Source organism: Aedes albopictus, chromosome 3 (genome assembly GCF_035046485.1).
Source record: "Aedes albopictus strain Foshan chromosome 3, AalbF5, whole genome shotgun sequence".
In the NCBI taxonomy this organism is placed as follows: Eukaryota; Metazoa; Arthropoda; class Insecta; order Diptera; family Culicidae; genus Aedes; species Aedes albopictus.
Window position 1 is genome coordinate 242,531,938 of NC_085138.1, and position 17,117 is coordinate 242,549,054.

Sequence of the window (17,117 nt, forward strand, 5' to 3'; positions counted from 1 at the left end):
TACTTTAGTTTTCTTGCGAGAATCTATAAGATTAGTACCATTGTTAGTTTTCAAAATCCCATCATATAAAAGTCATCTCTGCAACGACAATAATGCAAGCATGGATTGAACAAACATTAAATTGCTGTATTAGTGGATAAATTATATTATGAAAGCTATAGAACATTTGAATTATATTTAAAACATTGTTAACCAGCACCGGCTGATAGTCAGGATCTGGGAAACAGAACAGCTACCGGAGTAGTGGAAGGAAGGGGTAATCTGCCCCATTCACAAGAAAGGCGACCATTTGGAATGTGAGAACTTCAGGGCGATCACTATTTTGAATGCTGCTTACAAAGTGCTATCCCAGATCATCTTCCGTCGTCTGTCACCTAAAACGAATGAGTTCGTGGGAAGTTATCAGGCTGGCTTCATCGACAGCCGGTCGACAACGGATCAGATCTTCACCGTACGGCAAATCCTCCAGAAATGCCGTGAATACCAGGTCCCAACGCATCACCTGTTCATCGACTTCAAAGCGGCATACGACAGTATCGACCGCGCAGAGCTATGGAGAATCATGGACGAAAACGGCTTTCCTGGAAAGCTGACTAGACCGATTAAAGCAACAATGGACGGTGTGCAAAACTGCGTAAGGGTTTCGGATGAACTATCTAGTTCATTCGAATCTCGCCGGGGACTGCGACAAGGTGATGGCCTCTCATGCCTACTCTTCAACATCGCTCTGGAAGGTGTGATGCGACGAGCCGGGCTCAACAGCCGGGGAACGATTTTCACAAAATCCGGACAATTTGTGTGCTTTGCGGACGACATGGACTGGACATTATTGCCAGAACATTTGGAACAGTGGCAGAGCTGTACACCCGAGCAGAAGGGAATAACAACAGTATAAGGAGCTGTGTTATTTGGGCAAAATAACTGAATAATAAAATCGATTATTTTCAAGTTATTACCATAACATATTGTGTTATAAACTTGTCTGTCATAAGCGGCAAAATAACAAATTCCATAACAAAAAAAATGTTCCTGAAAAACCATTTCAATAACTTCTTTTGTTAGTTTCAATAACAACTTAATAACAGTGAATTCGGAAAATATTTCCATAACCAATTTTGATATTAATATGTTATTGATAGTAATCGGAGAGCAGAATTTGCTATGATATCAAACTCGTTACTAAATAGGTTATAATACTTAGGCCGATGCAAATATTATTCTTTTATGTCCGAGACCTCTCATCAGGTGCGAGGGGAGGACAAAAATAAGAAAAAAAACCCGGATTGATCCACCTAGTGGTGATAGCGCCTTTCTCGTCGAATATGTACTCATGACGTTTCCGTTGACGTGAGCTGAAATGCTCCTGAATCATGAGAATACTTTACTTAGAATTTTATCAGAGCCATCATTGAATTGACTTTAAACTTATTGATGGCACATATTGCGACGTTATGTTCAACATATAGGCAGAGCTGAAAAATATCAGACCTCTCGGTAGACAGCTTGACCTCCTTCACTATCACTGGAGGCCGATCAACACCAAGACGATACAACTTTTTCACAAACACAGATACCTTAACGATTTTCGACAAATTATTTTCTACACACTTCTACACACGCTATATTTTATTATCATTGGCTACAAGATGCATGTAAAATTTGACAAAAACATGCAAGTAACTGAAATTTTTCATACTGAATCCCATTCAACTTTCAACCACATTACAGTGCGTGAGGGAGCAACCAGTCGCACAAAAATTTTACGCAGTCATTTTAGACGCGAAAGAGAATTGAAAAAGTTTGTTCGGAGTTATTACGATTAAATTTTAATTTTCCCATACAACGTTGACCCATCCTTCTGCATTATTACACCTCAGGAATCTGAAATGGTGTGATTGGATGAGATCGTCTTAGTTTTGTCAAGATATCTATCGCTTGCTATAATTTTTCTCACTTTTGAATTCCGACGAAGAACCCAACGCTAGTTTTGGAATACTACCGGTAGTTTCTTATGTGGTCTGAGACTATTTTCTTGCTTACCGTTCATCAGGTTATCGAAAAATCCGCGATTTGACGTGTCGCATGCATGGGTTTGGTTCGCTTTTATATTTGGCCACTTCCAACGGAACACTCGGAACCGGTTTCGGAACACCATCGGTTGTCCCAAATATGGTCTGAAACTATTTTCTTGCTAACCGTTCATCAGGTTACCTAAGGAGCCGCGATTTGATGTGTCGCATGCATGTGTTTGGTTCACTTAAATATTTGGCGGTGGAGCGGGCCTGGTTTGATGGTTAGAACACAAGACTATCATGCCAAGGGCCTGGGATCGAATCCCACTCCCGACATATTCACAAAACGTAGGTTCTTCCTTCGGAAGGGAAGGGTCCCGAGATGAACTAGCTTCGAGTTAAAAATCTCGTTAATAAAGACAAAAAAAATTTGGCCACTTCCGGAGGGAACCCGGAACCGGTTCCGGAACACCACCGGTTGTCTCAAATATGGTCTAAAACTATTGTTTTACTAACCATTCATCAGGTCGCCTAAGGAGCCGCGATTTGAAGTGTCACATGCATGGGTTCGGTTCACTTTTATATTTGGCCACATCTGGCGGGACATACGGAACCGGTTTTGGAACACCAGTAATTTATTATGTGATCTGAGACCATTTTCTTGCTAACCGTTCATGAGGTTATCGCAAAGGGCGCGATTTGACGTGTCGCTTGCAAGGGTTTGTTTCATTTTTATATTTGTCCACTTCCGGCGGGACGCCCGGAACCGATTCAGCAACAATACCGGTTCAGATATGATCTGAGACTATTTTCCTGTTGACCGTTCATCAGGTTATTAAAAAAGCTGCGATTTGATGAGTCGCATGTATGGGTTTGGTTCACTTTTATATTTGGCCACTTCTGGTGGGACCTTCGGAACCGGTTCCGGAACATTACCGGTTCAGATATGGTCTGGGACTATTTTCTTACTTATCGTTCATCATATTATCGAAAATGCCGTGGTTTGATGTGTCGCATGCGTGGGTTTGTTGCATTTTCATATCTAGCCCCTTCCTGGGGTACCGATCCGGAACGCCTAAATGGCCATAATTCCGGAACGGCTGGACCGATCCAAACCATTTTCAATAGCAAACAATGGGACCAGATTCCGCGTCGAATGAACCATCGGTCATTAAAATCGGTTGAGATTTACTGCCGAAAAGTGACGTGAGTTCGTTTGTACACATACACACACACATACACACACACAGACATCACCTCAATTCGTCGAGCTGAGTTGATTGGTATATGTGACTCGAATCTCCGGGCCTCCTATCAAAAAGTCATTTTTGGAGTGAACATATAGCCTTTCCAGTACACTTAGTGTACGAGAAAGGCAAAACAAAAAAAACTATTAAAAATTTTAAAATTATAAACACTATCGAAATAGTTATTTATGTAACGAGTTGCGAAAACGAGGCTTGCTGACTCTGACGTAAGAAATATTTTCAAATGATCGAAAAATACTATATTTAGCTTTTAATTCATTCTAAGAGATTTGAAGTCGCAAGATAATCGAACTTTAGTAATTTCTATATTATCAAATACGACGAGCTTCGATTTTCACCTGTAATTCATATACTGTTCTACTTTAATTGTTTTCGGAGCACGGTTTTGAAATTAACACGTGTATTTGAAAAAGTTTGATCGTTGATTTGTGACTTTTGTTTTGTTTTTTTTTTAGCGTAGAAACTGAAGAATTTTTAGAATGCTCAACAGTTTTGCAGAATTTTTTTGGGATATTGGAAATATTGTACAGATTATTACAACTTTTCTGGAAATTTTGTTTAAATTCCTCCGATTTTCCCTGGATTCCAGAATTATGTCGAATATTCCTCCAGGATTCTACAAGGATTCCGCCAAAAATTTTGCTATTATTTCTCCTAAACTTCCTCTAATGATTCCTACAGGACTTTCACTAGAAATGTTTGCAATATTTTTTTTTTCTAAAATTCCTCTATTTATTTCTCTGAGGATTCCGTCAAAAACTCCTTTTGTGTTTGTAAAGTGACTTTGTCATGAAATTCTTCCGGAAATTCGTCGACAGATTTGATCTTAACTTTTCCATAAATTACTTCAAAAATATTCCAGAAATTTCTCCGAGAGTTCTTCGACGGAATCTTTCATGGATTTTCAAAGACTCCTCTAGAAATTCCTCCAGAATCCTGCATAGAATCCCTTCAAGGATTTCTTCAGAATTTCCTGTGATCATTAGTCCTGAAGTTCATCTTAAAATTTCTCTGAAAATTTCTTTGAGGATTTCATCAGGAGTTTTTCCGAATGTTTCTCCAGGTGTTTTCCAAAAGATTTTGCCAAGAATTCTAAACATTACACAATGGTCGGAAAAAGATAAAGTTCGGCCAAAACTCTTTTTATGTGTTCAATCGAAGTTATAGGTTGCCTAGATATGTTATATAGTATTTTTAGTGTTTAAAAAGGGGTATTCAAAAATTACGTAATTTCAATAATTTCAAAAACGGTGAAAATCAGTAAACCCCATATTTTTGCGTTTTTTGTTAGAAAATCAATTCGAATTTAAATAAATGATCATTTTTCGATCAAATCCAATCAAGTTTGTTCAAAACGTATGAAAAATGTGGAAAGATATATTTCATATCAGTAAAAAATGGAAAAATAACGTAAAATATATGAAAAACACATGTCTTTTTTAAATAGCTCTAATTTGAAAAACTGCAAATTTCTGCAAAATATTTAAACGTTTTTAGGCAGCTCTAAGCATGATGTTTAAGATGTACTATTCGAAATTGCGGCGACACGTGACGACACGAACCGTTTTTTAACTTAAAAATTACCAAAATTTCTAAGGTACAATATACGAAAATTTGAAAAGTTTTGTGACATATTAATTTTGCACCATACGTGCATTCGAACAGTCCAATAACAAGCTTTCATATGCTGGATAACTTAAAACATTTATTCCATTCTCAAAATATTATTATTTTACTTTTTTCGAATAATTCATTTTTCAATTTTATGACTTAGGCCACTTTGGCAGTGAAAATGTCATTGAAATACAAAAGCTGGTATACTTTTAATTAAGAATCATAAAAGTACAATACATTAACTTTGTTATAAGGTGAAATAAAGTTTAAAAATATCAATTTCGTTTTTTGAGAGTTTTGGCCGCCCCTTTGTATGGAGTCCGACCAATGTGCATTACTCAGAAGAATTACCTTCGGAATATCTAAGAAAATTGCGCCAGGAGTTCTCTTGAAGACTTCTCCAAGGATTTGTCGAAAGGTTCCTCCAGAACTTCCAAGTGCATATCCGAAAATTATTTAAGGAATTCTTTTTAACCTGAATACAAAAATGGAACAACACAAAGAGACAGGTCACAATCGTCGAATTGTTGCTGTGATTTCAAAATATGTTACTGTTGTATTTTTGCGGATAAGTTGATCAATAGTACAACAAAACATGTTATTTAAATGTAATCTAATTAGTGTATATCAATAGCTTGATTATAACAAAATAAGATTGTTCAACAAAATTTGTTATGAAAAAGCTATGCCTTGATAATTTAATAATAACAAAACAAGACATAAAAACAGGTTATGTGATTTCGTAGTTATTAACTTGGTATTCTCCTATGCTCGGGCACCCGCCTGAAACGCGAAGCAGCAAAGGTCGGACTGGTGGTGAATGCCTCAAAAACAAAGTACATGATGGTAGGCGGAACCGAAAACGACCGAATCCGTCTGGGTAGTAATGTTACGATAGACGGGGATACTTTCGAGGTGGTGGAGGAATTCGTCTACCTCGGATCCTTGCTGACGACTGACAACAACGTGAGCCGTGAAATTCGGAGGCGCATCATCAGCGGAAGTCGGGCATACTACGGGCTCCAGAAGAAACTGCGGTCGAAAAAGATTCACCCACGCACCAAATGCACCATGTACAAAACGCTAATAAGACCGGCGGTCCTCTACGGGCACGAGACATGGACGATGCTCGAGGAGGACCTGCAAGCACTCGGAGTTTTCGAGCGACGGGTGCTAAGGACGATCTTCGGCGGTGTGCAGGAGAACGGTGTGTGGCGGAGAAGAATAAACCACGAGCTCGCTGCACTTTACGGCGAACCCAGCATCCAGAAGGTGGCCAAAGCCGGAAGGATACGGTGGGCAGGGCATGTTGCAAGAATGCCGGACAACAACCCTGCAAAGCTGGTGTTTGCAACTGATCCGGTTGGCATAAGAAGGCGTGGAGCGCAGAGAGCACGATGGGCGGACCAGGTGGAGCGTGACTTGGCGAGTATCGGGCGCGACCGAGGATGGAGAGCGGCGTCACGAATCGTGTATTATGGAGAAATATTGTTGATTCAGTTTTATTTTGAATTTGATGTTATACTAAATAAATGAAATGAATGGATTGCCTAATGCCTATATCGTCTCGGAAGTACTGAGGAGGTGGCACCTTAACTTTGAGACTTGCTGGATTAGTCCCAACTAAGAGGAAGTCCCAGGGTTCGGAAGCCGGCTACGCAGGTCATGGTATTGTTAGGGTTAGGTTAGGTTCAAATTGTGATGTACGCAATCTCAGTTCTTGATATGGTCATTGTGGCGGAAATCAGGCGTGGTATCGACCATGCCTCGCCTTCCAAAGATATGTTGCCACATAAGAAAGTGGTAATACGAATTAATACGCCAATGCTATATCTTGGTGTCCTTTTAGAAGAGCGAGTCATAAAGTTCTTAGCTGCAAGAATAGACAGTTAAACATGAGGGTACGAACAAGAGCATAAAACAATTCGAAGATCCAAAGTGAAGATTAACATTTTCATTTTTTCATTCGTGTTTGGCCACATTCATTGTCAACAGACGCACAATTCGTCTTAATGGACAAATAGAGGAGAAAGTTCCCAAGTAACCAAAAGTTCAGATAAAAGGGTACTTTATAAGCTAGGCAGCTTGTTCGAGGTTGCGCATTAACCTTCTAAGCAGCTTCATTTTTAAGTAATTTTGGAACTTGAAAGTTCACATAAGCACGCTGGATAGCCTTCTAAGCAGCTTCTGATAGAACTTTGACAAAATTCAGGCAGAAACAAAAATTTGTTTTTCAGAAGCACAACCATGTTGGTGGGTTTGCGATTCACGTCTGGAAATTGCTTCCGATAATTATATTTTCACACATGTCGCTGCTATGTAGATTTGAACTGGATCCTCCTGCGTGATAGCCTGCCGACTTACCGCTGCGCTGCTGAAGACACTTGACAAAGTCAAGCTAACTTCACTACTGTACAAATGTGCAAAACTAACTGCCGACAGAAAATCGATTCATGTCAGACTTTACCTGATGTCCACTCAATCTCAGCTGTAGCACTGTGGTAGAGCGTAGGGTTCTCACGCAGCGACTATCGGTTCGAATCCGATGGGCGGCAATTTTTTTTTTGCTCAAGCCTAGTTTCATTGATATGATAAATTCATATTTGTCATTTATTCGTGTATGCTTAAACAGTTGTTTTCTGTAAAAGAAATAAATTTAATCTTCATTGAAACACAATGCTACTGAGCTGAACTTCTATGAACTTTAAAGTTCCGACAAAGTTCCGAGTAGCATCTTAAGCAGCTTTAAAGTTCCGCGAAGTTCAGATAAAGTTCCGAATGGAACTTTCTAGATGCTTAAGAGGCTAACAATGAGCTTTGCCGGAACTTGTGACCGAAGTTCCAGCAAGGCTCATCGTTAGCCTCTTAAGCAACCAGAAAGTTCCATTTGGAACTTTATCTGAACTTCGCGGAACTAGAAAGTGCATTTTGTCATGGGAAGCGGAACTTTTGGTTACTTGGGTTAATATTCTAACTACTATAACTACTATACACAAGTTTTGTGGTGATTTGATGCATAATTGGGAGTTACGGTCTAGTTATATTTCTCAGTGAAAATTGTTAGAGACAGAAAAATAAATGAATAAGTGAGAAAATTCATTCACAAAAAATAATTTTATTTCGATCCCTCAGTTTGAAATTTTCAAAATTCACGTTGATTGTACTCATTGAAAATGAAAGTTTCAAACTCCTTTTAAACAACCTGTTTTCGGGTGTCCATTGAGAATAATGTCTTGGTTTGGAATCGCGGCCAGCTGGTAATCCTACCGTATACGAATAAATTTCAAAACAAAAACACACACACACGCACACACTCAAAATCGTTTTGATACACCTTAAGATCTTTATCGGTTTGGTTATGTTTGGACTAAAGACTTGTTTTTTTGCATTTGAATTTAAAATTTGATGTGGTGAGAAAAGTTGAACAAAAAGTGAACAGGTCTAATGAATGGGATAAAAAGACCAAGAAAAATACTCGTACCCTTACTTTTGGTGTACTGATTTATTAAAAATAAGTTGTAGTTCTAGATTTTGACTTTGCTTCATTATTCCATGTTTTACACACCTTTGATGTTTTTTGCCACGTGCAAGTCTGAAATGAAAAAGAAAAACAAAATATTATTCAGCAAGTTAAAAAAATGCTTAACGAACGGAGAACAGTTTTTGTACAGCAAGGTAATGAAAAATACATTTAAGTGTAGATCTAGCGTTATGTTAAAATACACATAAATAAAAACAAAAAAAAAATGAAAAATAAAGGGAGCGAGAATAGGCGCTTAAGCCTAGGCAAAAGGGACAGGAACAAACAGAAAAGTATAAAAAAGGGTATCGAGATGTTGTAAAGATATTCTGTAGCTGTGAATTTTATAAATGTATTCACAAAGAGTCAGCACCATGTTCTTATACTGGGTGTTATAATCCGAGCGAAATTGTCATTTATGATGCTTTACGATTGTGTGAATAATAAATCGCAATAGAGTAGTACCAATCCATCAGAAAAAAAAAACATTGTCAGTCATGATTGATCATTCCTGACAAGTTGTAGATTCTGGTATAAAGAATGCAGACGTGAATGGGTATACAACAAGTCGGCGAAATTTATGATCTACGTTTAATTTATTAAAATATTTATGACATGGAATAGTCCAGCCAAACAAAGAACTGGTATCATGAATAGTCACACCTCCACTGGTGCCTTCTTCGCGGTTCAACGGTGCGATGGTTTCTTTGTTGATCATAACAAAACTTCTTAAGAATCCCCATCCATGCCTTTGCTCCATTGTGCTACCTCAAGTGTTAACTCCCATAATCGAATCACTTGTAAATGGCAATAGGGGGCATCTCCGCTGGTTCAAGCCCATTCTTTCGACAGCATTAAATTAAACTTATAGGCTTATAGCTCCACCAAGCAGAGATTTTAATGAATTAATTCTCTTGTGATCTTCTCCTGGACGGGGTTGATGCTAAAACGGTTCCGGGTTAAAGCAATGTGGCAATTATATTATGACACACCAAACAGACGTCGACGACAACGATGCGACTGACCCGCGTGTGTTGAGTGAGTGGCTGAATTCGACCAAGCCAGGCGACGCGACGTGCGTGATTACATGCGATGTCAGTATGACACTCGTAATATCGTCATCGTCAGGCGAGGCGGTTCAAAGTGGGGACCTTGAAGACAGTTAGGTTTGGGTTTATGACATCTTTTGATGTTATGTGACAAAGATGAATGGTGAATCAATGGGGTTTTGTAACACAACAAAGTTGCAGAAACAATCCTAGACGGAACATATTTTATTATTCTATACATTTACATACATACAAAAAATAAGTTGTCCAAAGAAATTACGTATATATGATTATGCCAACTGGATAAAATAATGTTTGTTGTATTTGTATGTACCTGCACTCATCGTGCAGGTGCACTTACTGAAAAGTGTTGCCCTAATGGCAATTTGTCTTATTTGGAAACAGTCATTCTCATTACCAATAGAGACGCATTTTTGATTTTGTCGACATGTAGTACAAGCAATTTCTACGAATATAATTTTATCACCGGATATGCAACTGCAACGTTCATTGAGATCAGGTGCACGCGATCTTGGCTGGTACAGGAACGATCATATTTGGGACGATTGCCAACATTTGCCGGTGTACGTATTATGACTTAGGCGCTGACCATAAACTAAGTATGTAGACTAATTTTGGTCATCTCAGATCCTCCTTCCCCTGGTATACTTTTGTCCATACAAAATATACGAAATTTATATGGACCGTAAACTTTGGCCTGAAGCTCCCTTCCTCCCAAGAGTCTACACCCTAAAACGAAAGTACACAGCGAATGAGTAACTTGCGAAAAGACAAAGGATTTTTCACTCATACACTGAAGTTTTTTTTACGCGGTTTTTTCACGCGGTACCGCGTAAAAAAAAACCGCGTTATTTCAAAAAACGTCGTAAAAAAAACAGCGTTATTTCAAAACCCGTCGTAAAAAAAAAAACAAATTATTTCAAAAACACGCGCAAAATAGTCAGGATGACATCCAACGTAACTTAATTTTTTTGGCTTTTTTTACCACGTTTTTTGAAATAACGCGGTTTTTTTTTACGACGGTTTTTGAAATAACGCGGTTTTTTTTACGACGTTTTTTGAAATAACGCGGTTTTTTTACGCAGTTTTTTTTTACGCGGTACCATTACCGTCGTAAAAAAAACTTCAGTGTATATGTGTACGACTGGATCAGTTCAAAAAATGTACTGATCCAGTGTTACACAAATTTGCGTGAATTTTCACACAAGTTTGCATGAAATCTTTTGTCTTTTCGATCGCTACGTGAAAGTTACTCCTTGCTCTGTGTACATCGATCTTTCCGTGTACGTAGTTTATGGATGGGTCCTTAGAGGAAAGAGTGCCAATTTTCACTGTCATTGCAGTGTGATTTATTTCTATTACGGTTCCGTCACTTCCTTTGGTAGTCACGCTTATGAATGAAAGACCCATACGGCGGGAAAATCTGTTTGCCGGTTTTCATTCAAGAAATACACAGCTGTGTGCAACTGAGTGCTATATTTTTAGAATAAATTTGGCATTAGAACGCATTTGAAACGTGACGTTCGGTAATGATAACTGTGAAAATAGGTTGATCAATTTTATATCATCGGATATTTACAGAGTGTAGACCTGAAGCATCCTGAAGTCATACTTTTCCGAGAGCATTTTGGTTTGTCAAGTACTTCTCAAAAGGTTGTTGGAATGGTTAAATTGAATAATTCTACGGGTCATAGGTCAAGGTTCAATATCCTAGATTACAGCTGGATATGTGATATTATATTTTATTGCAAAAATAACTACTGTATCGGTTGAAGATACTTAACCCTTATGTGGCCGACAGGGTACCCGGGTACCCAGCGCCCATTCAAAAAGCACGGTGTAGAAAAAAGCAAAAAGTTTGTCGGACACATAACGGTTAACTTACCGGTCAGACTAAGGCCTGAGTGTCCTCTGTTGTACGTAGAAATCGTCTCAATTCTACTCGGCCCATGGCTTCTTCCACTCGTGTCTACATCCCCTTGAGCAATGTTAAACAGCACGTACGAAAGACCATCAGCTTGCCGTAACCCTCTGCGCGATTCAAAGGGACTCGAACTACGCACATTACTCAACCCATCCTCGCCTTGATCAATCGTATAAGTTTATCCGATAATTCATGTATAATCTGCTATAGCTGGTCTCGATCGATTATCTTATGCGTCGATTTAAAATCGATGAACAACTGATGTGAGGGCACGTTGTATTCGCGGCATTTCTGCAACACCTGACGAATGGCGAACATTTAGTACGTTGAAGCGCGTTCACCCATTTATCCAGCCTGATATTGCCCCACAAACTCTTTTGCAATCGATGATAGACGACGGCATAGTTAAAATTTGGAAGAGTACAATGTAGGCAGCGCTCAGTACTGTGATCGCGCGATAGTTCCCGCAATACAACTTGTTCACCTCCGGTAATACTTCCACCTCCCAAATCTTGATAATTATCTAGTGTAGTGCTCTCACTCGTGCTTCTCCACCGTATTTTAGAAACTCGCTTGGTAGTTGATCTGCTGCAGCGGCATTGTTGTTTTTCAACCGGCTAGTCTCCTCCTACATCTCTTAGAGGTTGGGGGCCGGAAGTCTTTCGTCCTGCACACGTACTCCTAGATCTGTTACTACGCCACCTTCGCTTTGGTGCTTGCAATGTCGCCATTGAGGTGTTCATCGTAATGCTGCCACCACCTCTCGACCACCGCATGCTCGCTCGTGAGAAGATTCTCGTGATTGTCTCGGCACATGCCGATTTGTGGCACTAAGGGGCGATTTCTTCACCCTGGCTTAAGCGTTAAGCCAGGTTTAACTGTATGGGTAAGCCTGGCTTACCGGTTAAGCCGAGGTGAAGAAATCGGCCCTAAGCCTAATACGGCTTGAAGCAGATCGCGGAAAGTAATCTTATTTTTTAGTTATCTTTCTTATTTTATTAAATCTGCCTTGATCCTGTCCTCAAGGCCTTACACTATGAAGTATTTTTTTTGTGCTTGCACTTTGACACAACACTGAGAAATGGTCATTTCTTGTCGAAATTCGCATGATTGTTCAATGCATGTATGTATAAGTAACTTACAGATCATTGGACAGTAATGCGTAAAATGGCAGTAGATACGCCAGGCTCTATTTGCTTCAAATTGAAGCAGCTATTTACAGAACAAGATGATGGTAATAAAATTATCTACGCCATCTCAAACAAAACTTATATCTATAGAGCTTGGCAATCATGTACACACTCAATCACCTCTTCCCTGTTCGGTAATTTATTTTTTGCAATTTCTCATCGTAATAGGCTGTTTTACCTCACGCAAATCTGACAGGAAAAGGCCTACTTTCCTACACCAAATAAACAGTGCTGTAATGGTTCATTACAGCACTGATTTGCGTTGCGTAATGAACCATTACAGCACTGTTTTCAGTTTTGATCAACTTCTTGATGCTTTCTGGATGCAGTTCTGCTATGATCAGATTTTCTTAAACATGGCTATGAGCATCGGTATGCAGTTTGATGAAAAATTTTGTTCAAGCGGTAATTTATGATCTTGCAAAAAACGTTGTACGCAACTCGGTGCAGAACTCGATTTGTACAGCACTCGTCGTAATTATCCAACTCGGCAAGCCTCGTTGGATAAATGTACGACTCGTGCTGTAAAAATCGTCATTCTGCACCTTGTTGCGTAAACTACTATTACGGTTCTTGAACCGTAAAACGCCAAAAATACTGAGTTTACAGCTTTCCAAACTGAATTTTGCTGATGATCAGTAAACGATTTCACTTTTAACTGACTACGGTAATTGTTAGTACTGAGCACACCGTAAAATTAAGACTTTACCGGTCATAAACAGTGGAACGGAAAAACTCAGTAAAAACAAGTACCGAATTGTCGGCTAAAACTAACTTTTACTGAACTGCCAGTAAACACAAAACGTCAAAAAAAAAAAGGCGCGGGCGTCAATGTCAATCGAGAACTTTGGATCAGCCAGAACCGGAGTCATCGTCGGAAATTTGTGGATTCAGCCTCCTGCGGGAAACAGTTTGTTTCAGGTTTTTTTTTATTAAAATTAGGCGCCTTGGTCAGCTGCTAAAGGTAGGTCCTTCCTTTGGAATAGTTCAACGAGACTATTGATCTAGTTTATAGATAGTAGAGTACTCTACCATCTATAATCTAGTTATGAGGATCGGTTTTACCATCTGGGCTTCTTATTGCTGGTGAAGATAGTCAATTAGTAAAAATGCAGATTTGCTAGAGCAGAGTTCGGCTATGTTCTCCTGCAACTCAAATTCCACCTAACGCAACAGCTACATAATCGGTAACAAGGATCCATGCAATTAGAAAGATGATCTATTTCTTGCAACAATCTCGTTGTATAGTTTCGATTCCTCCCCATGTCTCATTAAGCAGAATTTTCAATAAAAAGCTGACTAAGGCGCTTAAATAAAACACTCAAAGGTGGGAAGGGTCCTACAGGAAAGCGCTTGAACCACAAAGCAGCGTTGTTCCGATAATATGGTATAATCTAGTAATGCTTAATAATATTAAAAAATCAAAATTTCATTTGTATTCTGGAAAACCGGATTCCGCTTCAACAACTGAAAAACTCAGTAATTCAGAAGTAAACAAACGTCTACCGAAAAAGACAGTAACAGTTTTGGCGCGAACATTTATATTTTGACAGATCAGAAATTTTTCCCATTACTGAGTTTTCGGTACAAACAGAAAATTACTGAGTTTTCTCTGCTGTTCAAAAACCCAGTAAAATTTTACCGAGTTCGGTAATCAAATCTGAGTCAATGGCGGTGCTCAGGCACTGGGCACGGTGTTTGCCGCTTCGGGTAACACGGAGCCCGAGTGTTTCCGATTATGCAAAACACTCGTGCGAGTTCAAGCGCTCGGTGCCGTTCATTCTCCAGCACCAGTTGCAAATGCTGTTGGTCGACAACGAGAGTGAAGTACTTGGCGGCTCCTTTTGTGTCTTTCTCGTCCCTTCTGACTCAATGGCTCTGATGCAGCCAAGCTACTACGCACTGTGGCCGAGCTCACTGCTTCGGTGTTTCATACAATCGGAAACACTCGGCCTCCGTGCCCAACCAAAACTGAAACACGGAGCCGGAACTGAGGCTCGAGTTATAACACCGACACGAGTGTTTCGCAAGACGCACTGCGTGTTCACCAGTAGAAGCTGAACGAAGGTGGTGATATGAACACACACGGTGGTGTGTTTACGGGCAAACACGCCACCGGTGCGGCACGGTTTGGTGTTTTGCCCATGTCTGGTCAGAAGGACAAAATGCCTAGGCAGCACTACCAGATAAGCACACAACTCTTAGCTGGCGGTCTTTGTTGTCGATTGACCCCTGGAAGCATGAGGTAGGAGCTTGTCAGGATCAGAGCTATGTTGGACGCTCTTCTTATCGACTCGCCGTTTTGCAGTCCAGTTTCTCTGTATAGCGAATAAGACTTCTGTTAAGAGTATGGACCTGATGTTCTGAATCCCATGTTTGTTTGAATGACCTGATGGAATATCCCAATAATATCTCTAAATGTCTTCAAACTTCATGAATTTTACAAAACAATGTGGCCGCATTTCGGGATTTCCGATCACTTGGTACCCCAGGTAAAGAGACCAGGTTTTTATCAGCTGTGGGTCCTGGCTTGCGACTTGCGTCAAACTTAATCAAACTTTGGCTTGCATGAAGTCAAACTTTATGAAATAGGCTGGATCACGTCCGAAATCGATCGACATAATGATAATTTTAATCTTTAAAACTTTAAAGGTTAACCGTGAAACTCCGTAAACTTTCGAAACAATCACCTGGTTTCCTCGGGGATATGACCAATTCCAGATCACTGTTTTTAATCTACCGTGTGACATGTCAAGATTCATTAATTGACAAAACGTAGAAATTGCGGTAAGCGAGGGGGATTCGACTGCATGAGATAGCTACGGAAACGGCTAAGCAGTCTCGCGGAAAACAAACGATACTACAGGTCGGACTCGATTATCCGGCGTCAGGTTCTGGCGCTTCCCATAATAAAATCTCACAAACGGAATGCTGTTAGAAGCTGAAATTTTGACTGATCACTAATCAAAGTTGGCTTGAAAAACTGTCAAAATTTCCGAGCTTTCCGTTAGCCAGATATATGATTGAGAAGCATGTGATCCCGACTCCGGATAATCGAGTCCGACCTGTAATTGATTTTACCCAACGTTTCGACCACATTTTTGGTCTTCTGCAGGGACTACCCAAGTAACCACGAAGCCGAATATAAGTGCATCAATTTTGCCATATAGTGATATTTAAAATTGTGAATATAATGCTGCATTACTTTAAACACCTCATTGAAGCAATATTAAAGTCGAAAAGGGCCCCGCTAAAATCAAATTTGTGCCACATGTTGCAGCACGTTGACAGCTATATTCATTCTGAAATCTCTCAATTCTGAGATTTTTCAAGCATTTTTATCTGGGGACCACCCTGGACCATCTTCTGGTTTTTCTGATTGAGTTGCATTTGTTTTTTAGAAACCCGTCATGGTATAACAGACATTTTTCAAGGATTTCTTCACAAGTTTTTACAGGATTTTGTGACGGACGCATATGGAATTTTATGATATGAGTAACATGATATTGAATTTTCAACGAAAATAGAAAAGAATGTCATTCATTGCTAGCTAAAAGAGACAAAGGCAAAGATTCGAGAATTTGAAAAATTATTTTTGCAAAGCTGTGCATTGTATAGCTTATATTTTTTTTTTATAGAAAATACAGTTTTCTTGTGATAGTGTTCATTTCATTGTTAAGCTGGTTGTTGCCGCAACCACTGTGTAGTGCGACAGTTGGTCAAATGTGTGAAACAACCGAATCATCCTTGCGCACTGATACATTTAAGTAATTTTGATTGTGGCTGACATTTGGGGGCTTATCGTATGTATGTGATATACAAATCCACTCGTAATCATTGCCGTACTTCAGTATGCTATAAAGTCAATTGCGATCACGTAGTAGGTTACAAGCAATAATAGTTCAGTTATATTCTTAAAGCTAGTTTCAGTTGTTTATTTGATTAGTTTCCCGCTGAGCAGTGCACAGTTCATACAGTTATTCGTTTGTTTTAGAGAAATTTCGTACCGTAGAAGAAAACTGAAATGTATTGATTATTTGTATAAATTTGATGAACAAATTCTATTAACGGCTAAATATATTTGCAGCTTTGAAGCTGTCCAGTTTGTTGCAATAAGTTAAAATTCACAAATACAAAGAAATTAAAAAAAAAAAAAAAGCTGTCCAGTTCGACTACTCCAAAACTGTTTCAATCCTACAAGTTACGCCAACACTGGTATTGTCTTGTTTGAAGAAACTGAATGCATCTTTATTCTCATATTCTCATTTATGATCTGCCCTCAAGATCTACACCCTTTAACAAAGGTGTCAAATTGTATATGTTGCGTTAAAACACCAGCAATACGACCTACGTGAACAAAGATCATCCCCAGCACAATTCAATTACATTTAAATTTTATTATATCGTCTATGCCCTGGAGCTACCCCTTACACTTTGAGTGCCAACACCGACAATGGTCCACTGTAGGAGATTGACCGGCCGACACATCGTAACACTTCAAACAAACATCATCGTCGTC

General features: G+C 39.3%; 1 protein-coding gene across 6 annotated transcripts in view; it reads right to left on the reverse strand.

Annotated features, from left to right (window-relative positions):
• LOC109415904 (mucin-3B) overlaps positions 1-17,117 on the reverse strand; it is a 363,111-nt gene that overhangs the window by 75,640 nt on the left and 270,354 nt on the right. For 5 of the 6 annotated variants that reach the window (XM_029868559.2, XM_029868558.2, XM_029868557.2 and 2 more), the window contains one exon: positions 8,460-8,486. The exons of the other annotated variant lie outside the window; for it this stretch is intronic. The gene's annotated coding sequence lies outside the window, so the exon portion shown is untranslated. The remainder of the gene's footprint in view (positions 1-8,459; positions 8,487-17,117) is intronic. 6 annotated transcript variants of the gene reach the window in all.